The 17,500-nt window shown below is 33.7% G+C and overlaps 1 protein-coding gene across 3 annotated transcripts in view; it reads left to right on the forward strand.

The window, feature by feature from the left end:
* The window catches only part of LOC145270497 (transmembrane and coiled-coil domain-containing protein 4-like), a 252,081-nt gene that overhangs the window by 187,314 nt on the left and 47,267 nt on the right, over nucleotides 1-17,500 (forward strand). The gene's annotated exons all lie outside the window — the stretch shown is intronic.

Below are 17,500 nucleotides of genomic sequence, written 5' to 3' on the forward strand. Positions count from 1 at the left end.
CAATTCTGACCAATTCTCTTCTAAATTCCCAATTCTGACCAATTCTCTTCTAAATTCTCAATTCTGACCAATTCTCTTCTAAATTCCCAATTCTCACCAATTCTCTTCTAAATTCCCAATTCTGACCAATTCTCTTCTAAATTCTCAATTCTGACCAATTCTCTTCTAAATTCCCAATTCTGACCAATTCTCTTCTAAATTCCCAATTCTAACCAATTCTCTTCTAAATTCTCAATTCTGACCAATTCTCTTCTAAATTCCCAATTCTGACCAATTCTCTTCTAAATTCCCAATTCTGACCAATTCTCTTCTAAATTCCCAATTCTGACCAATTCTCTTTTAAATTCCCAATTCTGACCAATTCTCTTCTAAATTCCCAATTCTGACCAATTCTCTTCTAAATTCCCAATTCTGACCAATTCTCTTCTAAATTCCCAATTCTGACCAATTCTCTTCTAAATTCCCAATTCTGACCAATTCTCTTCTATTCCCAATTCTGACCAATTCTCTTCTAAATTCCCAATTCTGACCAATTCTCTTCTAAATTCCCAATTCTGACCAATTCTCTTCTAAATTCCCAATGTTGACCAATTCTCTTCTAAATTCCCAATTCTGACCAATTCTCTTCTAAATTCCCAATTCTGACCAATTCTCTTTTAAATTCCAAATTCTGACCAATTCTCTTCTATTCCCAATTCTGACCAATTCTCTTCTAAATTCCCAATTCTGACCAATTCTCTTCTAAATTCTCAATTCTGACCAATTCTCTTCTAAATTTTCAATTCTGACCAATTCTCTTCTAAATTTTCAATTCTGACCAATTCTCTTCTAAATTCCCAATTCTGACCAATTCTCTTCTAAATTCCCAATTCTGACCAATTCTCTTCTAAATTCCCAAGTCTGACCAATTCTCTTCTAAATTCCCAATTCTGACCAATTCTCTTCTAAATTCCCAATTCTGACCAATTCTCTTTTAAATTCCCAATTCTGACCAATTCTCTTCTAAATTCCCAATTCTGACCAATTCTCGTTCAAATTCCCAATTCTGACCAATTCTCTTCTGAATTCTTGATTCTGACCAATTCTCTTCTATTCCCAATTCTGACCAATTCTCTTCTAAATTCCCAAGTCTGACCAATTCTCTTCTAAATTCTCAATTCTGACCAATTCTCTTCTAAATTTTCAATTCTGACCAATTCTCTTCTAAATTCCCAATTCTGACCAATTCTCTTCTAAATTCCCAATTCTGACCAATTCTCTTCTAAATTCCCAATTCTGACCAATTCTCTTCTAAATTCCCAATTCTGACCAATTCTCTTCTAAATTCCCAAGTCTGACCAATTCTCTTCTATTCCCAATTCTGACCAATTCTCTTCTAAATTCCCAATTCTGACCAATTCTCTTCTAAATTCCCAATTCTGACCAATTATCTTCTAAATTCCCAATTTTGACCAATTCTCTTCTAAATTCCCAATTCTGACCAATTCTCTTCTAAATTCCCAATGTTGACCAATTCTCTTTTAAATTCCATATTCTGACCAATTCTCTTCTAAATTTCAAATTCTGACCAATTCTCTTCTAAATTCCCAATTCTGACCAATTCTCTTCTAAATTCCAAATTCTGACCAATTCTCTTCTAAATTCCCAATTCTGACCAATTCTCTTCTAAATTCCCAATTCTGACCAATTCTCTTCTAAATTCCCAATTCTGACCAATTCTCTTCTAAATTCCCAATTCTGACCAATTCTCTTCTAAATTCCCAATTCTGACCAATTCTCGTCTAAATTCCCAATTCTGACCAATTCTCTTCTAAATTCCTAATTCTGACCAATTCTCTTCTAAATTCCCAATTCTGACCAATTCTCTTCTAAATTCCCAATTCTGACCAATTCTCTTCTAAATTCCCAATTCTGACCAATTCTCTTTTAAATTCCAAATTCTGACCAATTCTCTTCTAAATTTCAAATTCTGACCAATTCTCTTCTAAATTCCCAATTCTGACCAATTCTCTTCTAAATTCCAAATTCTGACCAATTCTCTTCTAAATTCCCAATTCTGACCAATTCTCTTCTAAATTCCCAATTCTGACCAATTCTCTTCTAAATTCCCAATTCTGACCAATTCTCTTCTAAATTCCCAATTCTGACCAATTCTCGTCTAAATTCCCAATTCTGACCAATTCTCTTCTAAATTCCTAATTCTGACCAATTCTCTTCTAAATTCCCAATTCTGACCAATTCTCTTCTAAATTCCCAATTCTGACCAATTCTCTTCTAAATTCCCAATTCTGACCAATTCTCTTCAAAATTCCCAATTCTGACCAATTCCCTTCTAAATTCCCAATTTTGACCAATTCTCTTCTAAATTCCCAATTCTGACCAATTCTCTTCTAAATTCCCAATTCTGACCAATTCTCTTCTAAATTCCCAATTCTGACCAATTCTCTTCTAAATTCCCAATTTTGACCAATTCTCTTCTAAATTCCCAATTCTGACCAATTCTCTTCTAAATTCCCAATTCTGACCAATTCTCTTTTAAATTCCCAATTCTGACCAATTCTCTTCTAAATTTAAAATTCTGACCAATTCTCTTCTAAATTCCCAAGTCTGACCAATTCTCTTCTATTCCCAATTCTGACCAATTCTCTTCTAAATTCCCAATTCTGACCAATTCTCTTCTAAATTCCCAAGTCTGACCAATTCTCTTCTATTCCCAATTCTGACCAATTCTCTTCTAAATTCCCAAGTCTGACCAATTCTCTTCTAAATTCCCAATTCTGACCAATTATCTTCTAAATTCCCAATTCTGACCAATTCTCTTCTAAATTCTCAATTCTGACCAATTCTCTTCTAAATTTTCAATTCTGACCAATTCTCTTCTAAATTCCCAATTCTGACCAATTCTCTTCTAAATTCCCAATTCTGACCAATTCTCTTCTAAATTCCCAATTCTGACCAATTCTCTTCTAAATTCCCAAGTCTGACCAATTCTCTTCTATTCCCAATTCTGACCAATTCTCTTCTAAATTCCCAATTCTGACCAATTCTCTTATAAATTCCCAATTCTGACCAATTATCTTCTAAATTCCCAATTTTGACCAATTCTCTTCTAAATTCCCAATTCTGACCAATTCTCTTCTAAATTCCCAATTCTGACCAATTCTCTTTTAAATTCCAAATTCTGACCAATTCTCTTCTAAATTTCAAATTCTGACCAATTCTCTTCTAAATTCCCAATTCTGACCAATTCTCTTCTAAATTCCAAATTCTGACCAATTCTCTTCTAAATTCCCAATTCTGACCAATTCTCTTCTAAATTCCCAATTCTGACCAATTCTCTTCTAAATTCCCAATTCTGACCAATTCTCTTCTAAATTCCCAATTCTGACCAATTCTCTTCTAAATTCCCAATTCTGACCAATTCTCGTCTAAATTCCCAATTCTGACCAATTGTCTTTTAAATTACAAATTCTGACCAATTCTCTTCTAAATTTCAAATTCTGACCAATTCTCTTCTAAATTCCCAATTCTGACCAATTCTCTTCTAAATTCCAAATTCTGACCAATTCTCTTCTAAATTCCCAATTCTGACCAATTCTCTTCTAAATTCCCAATTCTGACCAATTCTCTTCTAAATTCCCAATTCTGACCAATTCTCTTCTAAATTCCCAATTCTGACCAATTCTCTTTTAAATTCTCAATTCTAACCCATTCTCTTCTAAATTCTCAATTCTGACCAATTCTCTTCTAAATTCCCAATTCTGACCAATTCTCTTCTAAATTCCCAATTCTGACCAATTCTCTTCTAAATTCCCAATTCTGACCAATTCTCTTCTAAATTCCCAATTCTGACCAATTCTCTTCTAAATTCCCAATTCTGACCAATTCTCTTCTAAATTCCCAATTCTAACCAATTCTCTTCTGAATTCCTGATTCTGACCAATTCTCTTCTATTCCCAATTCTGACCAATTCTCTTCTAAATTCCCAATTCTGACCAATTCTCTTCTAAATTCTCAATTCTGACCAATTCTCTTCTAAATTTTCAATTCTGACCAATTCTCTTCTAAATTCCCAATTCTGACCAATTCTCTTCTAAATTCCCAATTCTGACCAATTCTCTTCTAAATTCCCAATTCTGACCAATTCTCTTCTAAATTCCCAATTCTGACCAATTCTCTTCTAAATTCCCAAGTCTGACCAATTCTCTTCTATTCCCAATTCTGACCAATTCTCTTCTAAATTCCCAATTCTGACCAATTCTCTTCTAAATTCCCAATTCTGACCAATTATCTTCTAAATTCCCAATTTTGACCAATTCTCTTCTAAATTCCCAATTCTGACCAATTCTCTTCTAAATTCCCAATGTTGACCAATTCTCTTTTAAATTCCATATTCTGACCAATTCTCTTCTAAATTTCAAATTCTGACCAATTCTCTTCTAAATTCCCAATTCTGACCAATTCTCTTCTAAATTCCAAATTCTGACCAATTCTCTTCTAAATTCCCAATTCTGACCAATTCTCTTCTAAATTCCCAATTCTGACCAATTCTCTTCTAAATTCCCAATTCTGACCAATTCTCTTCTAAATTCCCAATTCTGACCAATTCTCTTCTAAATTCCCAATTCTGACCAATTCTCGTCTAAATTCCCAATTCTGACCAATTCTCTTCTAAATTCCTAATTCTGACCAATTCTCTTCTAAATTCCCAATTCTGACCAATTCTCTTCTAAATTCCCAATTCTGACCAATTCTCTTCTAAATTCCCAATTCTGACCAATTCTCTTTTAAATTCCAAATTCTGACCAATTCTCTTCTAAATTTCAAATTCTGACCAATTCTCTTCTAAATTCCCAATTCTGACCAATTCTCTTCTAAATTCCAAATTCTGACCAATTCTCTTCTAAATTCCCAATTCTGACCAATTCTCTTCTAAATTCCCAATTCTGACCAATTCTCTTCTAAATTCCCAATTCTGACCAATTCTCTTCTAAATTCCCAATTCTGACCAATTCTCGTCTAAATTCCCAATTCTGACCAATTCTCTTCTAAATTCCTAATTCTGACCAATTCTCTTCTAAATTCCCAATTCTGACCAATTCTCTTCTAAATTCCCAATTCTGACCAATTCTCTTCTAAATTCCCAATTCTGACCAATTCTCTTCAAAATTCCCAATTCTGACCAATTCCCTTCTAAATTCCCAATTTTGACCAATTCTCTTCTAAATTCCCAATTCTGACCAATTCTCTTCTAAATTCCCAATTCTGACCAATTCTCTTCTAAATTCCCAATTCTGACCAATTCTCTTCTAAATTCCCAATTTTGACCAATTCTCTTCTAAATTCCCAATTCTGACCAATTCTCTTCTAAATTCCCAATTCTGACCAATTCTCTTTTAAATTCCCAATTCTGACCAATTCTCTTCTAAATTTAAAATTCTGACCAATTCTCTTCTAAATTCCCAAGTCTGACCAATTCTCTTCTATTCCCAATTCTGACCAATTCTCTTCTAAATTCCCAATTCTGACCAATTCTCTTCTAAATTCCCAAGTCTGACCAATTCTCTTCTATTCCCAATTCTGACCAATTCTCTTCTAAATTCCCAAGTCTGACCAATTCTCTTCTAAATTCCCAATTCTGACCAATTATCTTCTAAATTCCCAATTCTGACCAATTCTCTTCTAAATTCTCAATTCTGACCAATTCTCTTCTAAATTTTCAATTCTGACCAATTCTCTTCTAAATTCCCAATTCTGACCAATTCTCTTCTAAATTTCCAATTCTGACCAATTCTCTTCTAAATTCCCAATTCTGACCAATTCTCTTCTAAATTCCCAAGTCTGACCAATTCTCTTCTATTCCCAATTCTGACCAATTCTCTTCTAAATTCCCAATTCTGACCAATTCTCTTATAAATTCCCAATTCTGACCAATTATCTTCTAAATTCCCAATTTTGACCAATTCTCTTCTAAATTCCCAATTCTGACCAATTCTCTTCTAAATTCCCAATTCTGACCAATTCTCTTTTAAATTCCAAATTCTGACCAATTCTCTTCTAAATTTCAAATTCTGACCAATTCTCTTCTAAATTCCCAATTCTGACCAATTCTCTTCTAAATTCCAAATTCTGACCAATTCTCTTCTAAATTCCCAATTCTGACCAATTCTCTTCTAAATTCCCAATTCTGACCAATTCTCTTCTAAATTCCCAATTCTGACCAATTCTCTTCTAAATTCCCAATTCTGACCAATTCTCTTCTAAATTCCCAATTCTGACCAATTCTCGTCTAAATTCCCAATTCTGACCAATTGTCTTTTAAATTCCAAATTCTGACCAATTCTCTTCTAAATTTCAAATTCTGACCAATTCTCTTCTAAATTCCCAATTCTGACCAATTCTCTTCTAAATTCCAAATTCTGACCAATTCTCTTCTAAATTCCCAATTCTGACCAATTCTCTTCTAAATTCCCAATTCTGACCAATTCTCTTCTAAATTCCCAATTCTGACCAATTCTCTTCTAAATTCCCAATTCTGACCAATTCTCTTTTAAATTCTCAATTCTAACCCATTCTCTTCTAAATTCTCAATTCTGACCAATTCTCTTCTAAATTCTCAATTCTGACCAATTCTCTTCTAAATTCCCAATTCTGACCAATTCTCTTCTAAATTCCCAATTCTGACCAATTCTCTTCTAAATTCCCAATTCTGACCAATTCTCTTCTAAATTCCCAATTCTGACCAATTCTCTTCTAAATTCCCAATTCTGACCAATTCTCTTCTAAATTCCCAATTCTAACCAATTCTCTTCTAAATTCTCAATTCTGACCAATTCTCTTCTAAATTCCCAATTCTGACCAATTCTCTTCTAAATTCCCAATTCTGACCAATTCTCTTCTAAATTCCCAATTCTGACCAATTCTCTTTTAAATTCCCAATTCTGACCAATTCTCTTCTAAATTTAAAATTCTGACCAATTCTCTTCTAAATTCCCAAGTCTGACCAATTCTCTTCTATTCCCAATTCTGACCAATTCTCTTCTAAATTCCCAATTCTGACCAATTCTCTTCTAAATTCCCAAGTCTGACCAATTCTCTTCTATTCCCAATTCTGACCAATTCTCTTCTAAATTCCCAATTCTGACCAATTCTCTTCTAAATTCCCAATTCTGACCAATTATCTTCTAAATTCCCAATTCTGACCAATTCTCTTCTATTCCCAATTCTGACCAATTCTCTTCTAAATTCCCAATTCTGACCAATTCTCTTCTAAATTCCCAATTCTGACCAATTATCTTCTAAATTCCCAATTTTGACCAATTCTCTTCTAAATTCCCAATTCTGACCAATTCTCTTCTAAATTCCCAATTCTGACCAATTCTCTTTTAAATTCCAAATTCTGACCAATTCTCTTCTAAATTTCAAATTCTGACCAATTCTCTTCTAAATTCCCAATTCTGACCAATTCTCTTCTAAATTCCCAATTCTGACCAATTCTCTTCTAAATTTCAAATTCTGACCAATTCTCTTCTAAATTCCCAATTCTGACCAATTCTCTTCTAAATTCCCAATTCTGACCAATTCTCTTCTAAATTTCAAATTCTGACCAATTCTCTTCTAAATTCCAAAGTCTGACCAATTCTCTTCTAAATTCCCAATTCTGACCAATTCTCTTCTAAATTCCCAATTCTGACCAATTCTCTTCTAAATTCCCAATTCTGACCAATTATCGTCTAAATTCCCAACTCTGACCAATTCTCTTCTAAATTCCTAATTCTGACCAATTCTCTTCTAAATTCCCAATTCTGACCAATTCTCTTCTAAATTCCCAATTCTGACCAATTCTCTTCTAAATTCCCAATTCTGACCAATTCTCTTCTAAATTCCCAATTCTGACCAATTCCCTTCTAAATTCCCAATTTTGACCAATTCTCTTCTAAATTCCCAATTCTGACCAATTCTCTTCTAAATTCCCAATTCTGACCAATTCTCTTCTAAATTCCCAATTCTGACCAATTCTCTTCTAAATTCCCAATTCTGACCAATTCTCTTCTATTCCCAATTCTGACCAATTCTCTTCTAAATTCCCAATTCTGACCAATTCTCTTTTAAATTCCCAATTCTGACCAATTCTCTTCTAAATTCCCAATTCTGACCAATTCTCTTCTAAAATCCCAATTCTGACCAATTCTCTTCTAAATTCCCAATTCTGACCAATTCTCTTCCAAATTCCCAATTTTGACCAATTCTCTTCTAAATTCCCAATTCTGACCAATTCTCTTCTAAATTCCCAATTCTGACCAATTCTCTTTTAAATTCCCAATTCTGACCAATTCTCTTCTAAATTTAAAATTCTGACCAATTCTCTTCTAAATTCCCAAGTCTGACCAATTCTCTTCTATTCCCAATTCTGACCAATTCTCTTCTAAATTCCCAATTCTGACCAATTCTCTTCTAAATTCCCAAGTCTGACCAATTCTCTTCTATTCCCAATTCTGACCAATTCTCTTCTAAATTCCCAAGTCTGACCAATTCTCTTCTAAATTCCCAATTCTGACCAATTATCTTCTAAATTCCCAATTCTGACCAATTCTCTTCTATTCCCAATTCTGACCAATTCTCTTCTAAATTCCCAATTCTGACCAATTCTCTTCTAAATTCCCAATTCTGACCAATTATCTTCTAAATTCCCAATTTTGACCAATTCTCTTCTAAATTCCCAATTCTGACCAATTCTCTTCTAAATCCCCAATTCTGACCAATTCTCTTTTAAATTCCAAATTCTGACCAATTCTCTTCTAAATTTCAAATTCTGACCAATTCTCTTCTAAATTCCCAATTCTGACCAATTCTCTTCTAAATTCCCAATTCTGACCAATTCTCTTTTAAATTCCCAATTCTGACCAATTCTCTTCTAAATTTAAAATTCTGACCAATTCTCTTCTAAATTCCCAAGTCTGACCAATTCTCTTCTATTCCCAATTCTGACCAATTCTCTTCTAAATTCCCAATTCTGACCAATTCTCTTCTAAATTCCCAAGTCTGACCAATTCTCTTCTATTCCCAATTCTGACCAATTCTCTTCTAAATTCCCAAGTCTGACCAATTCTCTTCTAAATTCCCAATTCTGACCAATTATCTTCTAAATTCCCAATTCTGACCAATTCTCTTCTAAATTCTCAATTCTGACCAATTCTCTTCTAAATTTTCAATTCTGACCAATTCTCTTCTAAATTCCCAATTCTGACCAATTCTCTTCTAAATTCCCAATTCTGACCAATTCTCTTCTAAATTCCCAATTCTGACCAATTCTCTTCTAAATTCCCAAGTCTGACCAATTCTCTTCTATTCCCAATTCTGACCAATTCTCTTCTAAATTCCCAATTCTGACCAATTCTCTTATAAATTCCCAATTCTGACCAATTATCTTCTAAATTCCCAATTTTGACCAATTCTCTTCTAAATTCCCAATTCTGACCAATTCTCTTCTAAATTCCCAATTCTGACCAATTCTCTTTTAAATTCCAAATTCTGACCAATTCTCTTCTAAATTTCAAATTCTGACCAATTCTCTTCTAAATTCCCAATTCTGACCAATTCTCTTCTAAATTCCAAATTCTGACCAATTCTCTTCTAAATTCCCAATTCTGACCAATTCTCTTCTAAATTCCCAATTCTGACCAATTCTCTTCTAAATTCCCAATTCTGACCAATTCTCTTCTAAATTCCCAATTCTGACCAATTCTCTTCTAAATTCCCAATTCTGACCAATTCTCGTCTAAATTCCCAATTCTGACCAATTGTCTTTTAAATTACAAATTCTGACCAATTCTCTTCTAAATTTCAAATTCTGACCAATTCTCTTCTAAATTCCCAATTCTGACCAATTCTCTTCTAAATTCCAAATTCTGACCAATTCTCTTCTAAATTCCCAATTCTGACCAATTCTCTTCTAAATTCCCAATTCTGACCAATTCTCTTCTAAATTCCCAATTCTGACCAATTCTCTTCTAAATTCCCAATTCTGACCAATTCTCTTTTAAATTCTCAATTCTAACCCATTCTCTTCTAAATTCTCAATTCTGACCAATTCTCTTCTAAATTCCCAATTCTGACCAATTCTCTTCTAAATTCCCAATTCTGACCAATTCTCTTCTAAATTCCCAATTCTGACCAATTCTCTTCTAAATTCCCAATTCTGACCAATTCTCTTCTAAATTCCCAATTCTGACCAATTCTCTTCTAAATTCCCAATTCTAACCAATTCTCTTCTGAATTCCTGATTCTGACCAATTCTCTTCTATTCCCAATTCTGACCAATTCTCTTCTAAATTCCCAATTCTGACCAATTCTCTTCTAAATTCTCAATTCTGACCAATTCTCTTCTAAATTCCAAATTCTGACCAATTCTCTTCTAAATTCCCAATTCTGACCAATTCTCTTCTAAATTCCCAATTCTGACCAATTCTCTTCTAAATTCCCAATTCTGACCAATTCTCTTCTAAATTCCCAATTCTGACAAATTCGCTTCTAAATTCCCAAGTCTGACCAATTCTCTTCTATTCCCAATTCTGACCAATTCTCTTCTAAATTCCCAATTCTGACCAATTCTCTTCTAAATTCCCAATTCTGACCAATTATCTTCTAAATTCCCAATTTTGACCAATTCTCTTCTAAATTCCCAATTCTGACCAATTCTCTTCTAAATTCCCAATGTTGACCAATTCTCTTTTAAATTCCATATTCTGACCAATTCTCTTCTAAATTTCAAATTCTGACCAATTCTCTTCTAAATTCCCAATTCTGACCAATTCTCTTCTAAATTCCAAATTCTGACCAATTCTCTTCTAAATTCCCAATTCTGACCAATTCTCTTCTAAATTCCCAATTCTGACCAATTCTCTTCTAAATTCCCAATTCTGACCAATTCTCTTCTAAATTCCCAATTCTGACCAATTCTCTTCTAAATTCCCAATTCTGACCAATTCTCGTCTAAATTCCCAATTCTGACCAATTCTCTTCTAAATTCCTAATTCTGACCAATTCTCTTCTAAATTCCCAATTCTGACCAATTCTCTTCTAAATTCCCAATTCTGACCAATTCTCTTCTAAATTCCCAATTCTGACCAATTCTCTTTTAAATTCCAAATTCTGACCAATTCTCTTCTAAATTTCAAATTCTGACCAATTCTCTTCTAAATTCCCAATTCTGACCAATTCTCTTCTAAATTCCAAATTCTGACCAATTCTCTTCTAAATTCCCAATTCTGACCAATTCTCTTCTAAATTCCCAATTCTGACCAATTCTCTTCTAAATTCCCAATTCTGACCAATTCTCTTCTAAATTCCCAATTCTGACCAATTCTCGTCTAAATTCCCAATTCTGACCAATTCTCTTCTAAATTCCTAATTCTGACCAATTCTCTTCTAAATTCCCAATTCTGACCAATTCTCTTCTAAATTCCCAATTCTGACCAATTCTCTTCTAAATTCCCAATTCTGACCAATTCTCTTCAAAATTCCCAATTCTGACCAATTCCCTTCTAAATTCCCAATTTTGACCAATTCTCTTCTAAATTCCCAATTCTGACCAATTCTCTTCTAAATTCCCAATTCTGACCAATTCTCTTCTAAATTCCCAATTCTGACCAATTCTCTTCTAAATTCCCAATTTTGACCAATTCTCTTCTAAATTCCCAATTCTGACCAATTCTCTTCTAAATTCCCAATTCTGACCAATTCTCTTTTAAATTCCCAATTCTGACCAATTCTCTTCTAAATTTAAAATTCTGACCAATTCTCTTCTAAATTCCCAAGTCTGACCAATTCTCTTCTATTCCCAATTCTGACCAATTCTCTTCTAAATTCCCAATTCTGACCAATTCTCTTCTAAATTCCCAAGTCTGACCAATTCTCTTCTATTCCCAATTCTGACCAATTCTCTTCTAAATTCCCAAGTCTGACCAATTCTCTTCTAAATTCCCAATTCTGACCAATTATCTTCTAAATTCCCAATTCTGACCAATTCTCTTCTAAATTCTCAATTCTGACCAATTCTCTTCTAAATTTTCAATTCTGACCAATTCTCTTCTAAATTCCCAATTCTGACCAATTCTCTTCTAAATTCCCAATTCTGACCAATTCTCTTCTAAATTCCCAATTCTGACCAATTCTCTTCTAAATTCCCAAGTCTGACCAATTCTCTTCTATTCCCAATTCTGACCAATTCTCTTCTAAATTCCCAATTCTGACCAATTCTCTTATAAATTCCCAATTCTGACCAATTATCTTCTAAATTCCCAATTTTGACCAATTCTCTTCTAAATTCCCAATTCTGACCAATTCTCTTCTAAATTCCCAATTCTGACCAATTCTCTTTTAAATTCCAAATTCTGACCAATTCTCTTCTAAATTTCAAATTCTGACCAATTCTCTTCTAAATTCCCAATTCTGACCAATTCTCTTCTAAATTCCAAATTCTGACCAATTCTCTTCTAAATTCCCAATTCTGACCAATTCTCTTCTAAATTCCCAATTCTGACCAATTCTCTTCTAAATTCCCAATTCTGACCAATTCTCTTCTAAATTCCCAATTCTGACCAATTCTCTTCTAAATTCCCAATTCTGACCAATTCTCGTCTAAATTCCCAATTCTGACCAATTGTCTTTTAAATTCCAAATTCTGACCAATTCTCTTCTAAATTTCAAATTCTGACCAATTCTCTTCTAAATTCCCAATTCTGACCAATTCTCTTCTAAATTCCAAATTCTGACCAATTCTCTTCTAAATTCCCAATTCTGACCAATTCTCTTCTAAATTCCCAATTCTGACCAATTCTCTTCTAAATTCCCAATTCTGACCAATTCTCTTCTAAATTCCCAATTCTGACCAATTCTCTTTTAAATTCTCAATTCTAACCCATTCTCTTCTAAATTCTCAATTCTGACCAATTCTCTTCTAAATTCTCAATTCTGACCAATTCTCTTCTAAATTCCCAATTCTGACCAATTCTCTTCTAAATTCCCAATTCTGACCAATTCTCTTCTAAATTCCCAATTCTGACCAATTCTCTTCTAAATTCCCAATTCTGACCAATTCTCTTCTAAATTCCCAATTCTGACCAATTCTCTTCTAAATTCCCAATTCTAACCAATTCTCTTCTAAATTCTCAATTCTGACCAATTCTCTTCTAAATTCCCAATTCTGACCAATTCTCTTCTAAATTCCCAATTCTGACCAATTCTCTTCTAAATTCCCAATTCTGACCAATTCTCTTTTAAATTCCCAATTCTGACCAATTCTCTTCTAAATTTAAAATTCTGACCAATTCTCTTCTAAATTCCCAAGTCTGACCAATTCTCTTCTATTCCCAATTCTGACCAATTCTCTTCTAAATTCCCAATTCTGACCAATTCTCTTCTAAATTCCCAAGTCTGACCAATTCTCTTCTATTCCCAATTCTGACCAATTCTCTTCTAAATTCCCAAGTCTGACCAATTCTCTTCTAAATTCCCAATTCTGACCAATTATCTTCTAAATTCCCAATTCTGACCAATTCTCTTCTATTCCCAATTCTGACCAATTCTCTTCTAAATTCCCAATTCTGACCAATTCTCTTCTAAATTCCCAATTCTGACCAATTATCTTCTAAATTCCCAATTTTGACCAATTCTCTTCTAAATTCCCAATTCTGACCAATTCTCTTCTAAATTCCCAATTCTGACCAATTCTCTTTTAAATTCCAAATTCTGACCAATTCTCTTCTAAATTTCAAATTCTGACCAATTCTCTTCTAAATTCCCAATTCTGACCAATTCTCTTCTAAATTCCCAATTCTGACCAATTCTCTTCTAAATTTCAAATTCTGACCAATTCTCTTCTAAATTCCCAATTCTGACCAATTCTCTTCTAAATTCCCAATTCTGACCAATTCTCTTCTAAATTTCAAATTCTGACCAATTCTCTTCTAAATTCCAAAGTCTGACCAATTCTCTTCTAAATTCCCAATTCTGACCAATTCTCTTCTAAATTCCCAATTCTGACCAATTCTCTTCTAAATTCCCAATTCTGACCAATTATCGTCTAAATTCCCAATTCTGACCAATTCTCTTCTAAATTCCTAATTCTGACCAATTCTCTTCTAAATTCCCAATTCTGACCAATTCTCTTCTAAATTCCCAATTCTGACCAATTCTCTTCTAAATTCCCAATTCTGACCAATTCTCTTCTAAATTCCCAATTCTGACCAATTCCCTTCTAAATTCCCAATTTTGACCAATTCTCTTCTAAATTCCCAATTCTGACCAATTCTCTTTTAAATTCTCAATTCTAACCCATTCTCTTCTAAATTCTCAATTCTGACCAATTCTCTTCTAAATTCTCAATTCTGACCAATTCTCTTCTAAATTCCCAATTCTGACCAATTCTCTTCTAAATTCCCAATTCTGACCAATTCTCTTCTAAATTCCCAATTCTGACCAATTCTCTTCTAAATTCCCAATTCTGACCAATTCTCTTCTAAATTCCCAATTCTGACCAATTCTCTTCTAAATTCCCAATTCTAACCAATTCTCTTCTAAATTCTCAATTCTGACCAATTCTCTTCTAAATTCCCAATTCTGACCAATTCTCTTCTAAATTCCCAATTCTGACCAATTCTCTTCTAAATTCCCAATTCTGACCAATTCTCTTTTAAATTCCCAATTCTGACCAATTCTCTTCTAAATTTAAAATTCTGACCAATTCTCTTCTAAATTCCCAAGTCTGACCAATTCTCTTCTATTCCCAATTCTGACCAATTCTCTTCTAAATTCCCAATTCTGACCAATTCTCTTCTAAATTCCCAAGTCTGACCAATTCTCTTCTATTCCCAATTCTGACCAATTCTCTTCTAAATTCCCAAGTCTGACCAATTCTCTTCTAAATTCCCAATTCTGACCAATTATCTTCTAAATTCCCAATTCTGACCAATTCTCTTCTATTCCCAATTCTGACCAATTCTCTTCTAAATTCCCAATTCTGACCAATTCTCTTCTAAATTCCCAATTCTGACCAATTATCTTCTAAATTCCCAATTTTGACCAATTCTCTTCTAAATTCCCAATTCTGACCAATTCTCTTCTAAATTCCCAATTCTGACCAATTCTCTTTTAAATTCCAAATTCTGACCAATTCTCTTCTAAATTTCAAATTCTGACCAATTCTCTTCTAAATTCCCAATTCTGACCAATTCTCTTCTAAATTCCCAATTCTGACCAATTCTCTTCTAAATTTCAAATTCTGACCAATTCTCTTCTAAATTCCCAATTCTGACCAATTCTCTTCTAAATTCCCAATTCTGACCAATTCTCTTCTAAATTTCAAATTCTGACCAATTCTCTTCTAAATTCCAAAGTCTGACCAATTCTCTTCTAAATTCCCAATTCTGACCAATTCTCTTCTAAATTCCCAATTCTGACCAATTCTCTTCTAAATTCCCAATTCTGACCAATTATCGTCTAAATTCCCAATTCTGACCAATTCTCTTCTAAATTCCTAATTCTGACCAATTCTCTTCTAAATTCCCAATTCTGACCAATTCTCTTCTAAATTCCCAATTCTGACCAATTCTCTTCTAAATTCCCAATTCTGACCAATTCTCTTCTAAATTCCCAATTCTGACCAATTCCCTTCTAAATTCCCAATTTTGACCAATTCTCTTCTAAATTCCCAATTCTGACCAATTCTCTTCTAAATTCCCAATTCTGACCAATTCTCTTCTAAATTCCCAATTCTGACCAATTCTCTTCTAAATTCCCAATTCTGACCAATTCTCTTCTATTCCCAATTCTGACCAATTCTCTTCTAAATTCCAAATTCTGACCAATTCTCTTCTAAATTCCCAATTCTGACCAATTCTCTTCTAAATTCCCAATTCTGACCAATTCTCTTCTAAATTCCCAATTCTGACCAATTCTCTTCTAAATTCCCAATTCTGACCAATTCTCTTCTAAATTCCCAATTCTGACCAATTCTCTTTTAAATTCCAAATACTGACCAATTCTCTTTTAAATTCCAAATTCTGACCAATTCTCTTCTAAATTTCAAATTCTGACCAATTCTCTTCTAAATTCCCAATTCTGACCAATTCTCTTCTAAATTCCCAATTCTAACCAATTCTCTTCTAAATTCCCAATTCTGACCAATTCTCTTCTATTCCCAATTCTGACCAATTCTCTTCTAAATTCCCAATTCTGACCAATTCTCTTCTAAATTCCTAATTCTGACCAATTCTCTTCTAAATTCCCAATTCTGACCAATTCTCTTCTAAATTCCTAATTCTGACCAATTCTCTTCTAAATTCTCAATTCTGACCAATTCTTTTCTAAATTCCCAATTCTGACCAATTCTCTTTTAAATTCCCAATTCTGACCAATTCTCTTCTAAATTCCCAATTCTGACCAATTCTCTTCTAAATTCCCAATTCTGACCAATTGTCTTCTAAATTCCCAATTCTGACCAATTCTCTTCTAAATTCTCAATTCTGACCAATTCTCTTCTAAATTCCCAAGTCTGACCAATTCTCTTCTAAATTCTCAATTCTGACCAATTCTCTTCTATTAGGTTGGGTTCAAAAATAATGTCGTTTTTTGACGTTCAACTTCAAAAGATCATAACTCGTTTCATAATAAATTCTATTAATCGAAATAAGGACCATTAGAATCGATACATTTTTGCCGACGAGGAACAAGTTTATGTATACCATTAGCATAGAAATCCAGAGTTCTGGAAGTGATGAAGTCATTGAAGGCTGATTAAGCATCATCTCGACTTTTGAAGCATTTTACGTGCAGAAAGTTGTTGAGATGCTTGAAAAAGTGATAATCAGTGGGCGAGAGGTTCAGTGAATATGGCGGTTGTGCAACATGTGGTCGATTGTTGTCATGGAGGAGAATTGGTCCCTCCATATTGACCAATCTTGGGCACATGCGTTTAAGCTTCTGGTGCATTTCGTCAGTTCGTCAGCAGTACTTCTCCCCCGTGATCGTTTCGCCTGAATTCAAGAAGCTGTGATGGATGAGACCGGTTGCAGACTACCAAACAGTCAACATAACCCTTTTTTTTTTTTGGTGCAATTTTGGTTTTGGGAAATATTGTGGAGCTTCTCCGGCATCCAACAATTGTGCCGAATGTCGCCAGTTGTCATAGAGAATCCACTTCTCATCACACGTCACAATCCGCTCGAGAAATGGGTCGCTTTTGTTTCGTTTTTTTATTATCGGTAAATTCATGCGGCACTCATTTATCCAACTTTTTTGACTTCTCTGTTTGCTTACTTGCACTCTTTTGCAAATTTTTCTTTTCTCCTTCAATGTCTTATATATATGTACTAGCCTGAGTGCCTGGCGTTGCCTGGTTGTTTGGCGGGGTGTGTTCAATATCTTGTATATGATTTTCTGTATTTCGTATCCTTTATGATTTTTAGTTTCGTATATATTGGATTTGTACGAAACTCCCTTT

The sequence above is a fragment of the Euprymna scolopes genome, chromosome 46 (genome assembly GCF_053919585.1).
Source record: "Euprymna scolopes isolate OS-2025 chromosome 46, ASM5391958v1, whole genome shotgun sequence".
NCBI classification, from domain to species: Eukaryota; Metazoa; Mollusca; class Cephalopoda; order Sepiida; family Sepiolidae; genus Euprymna; species Euprymna scolopes.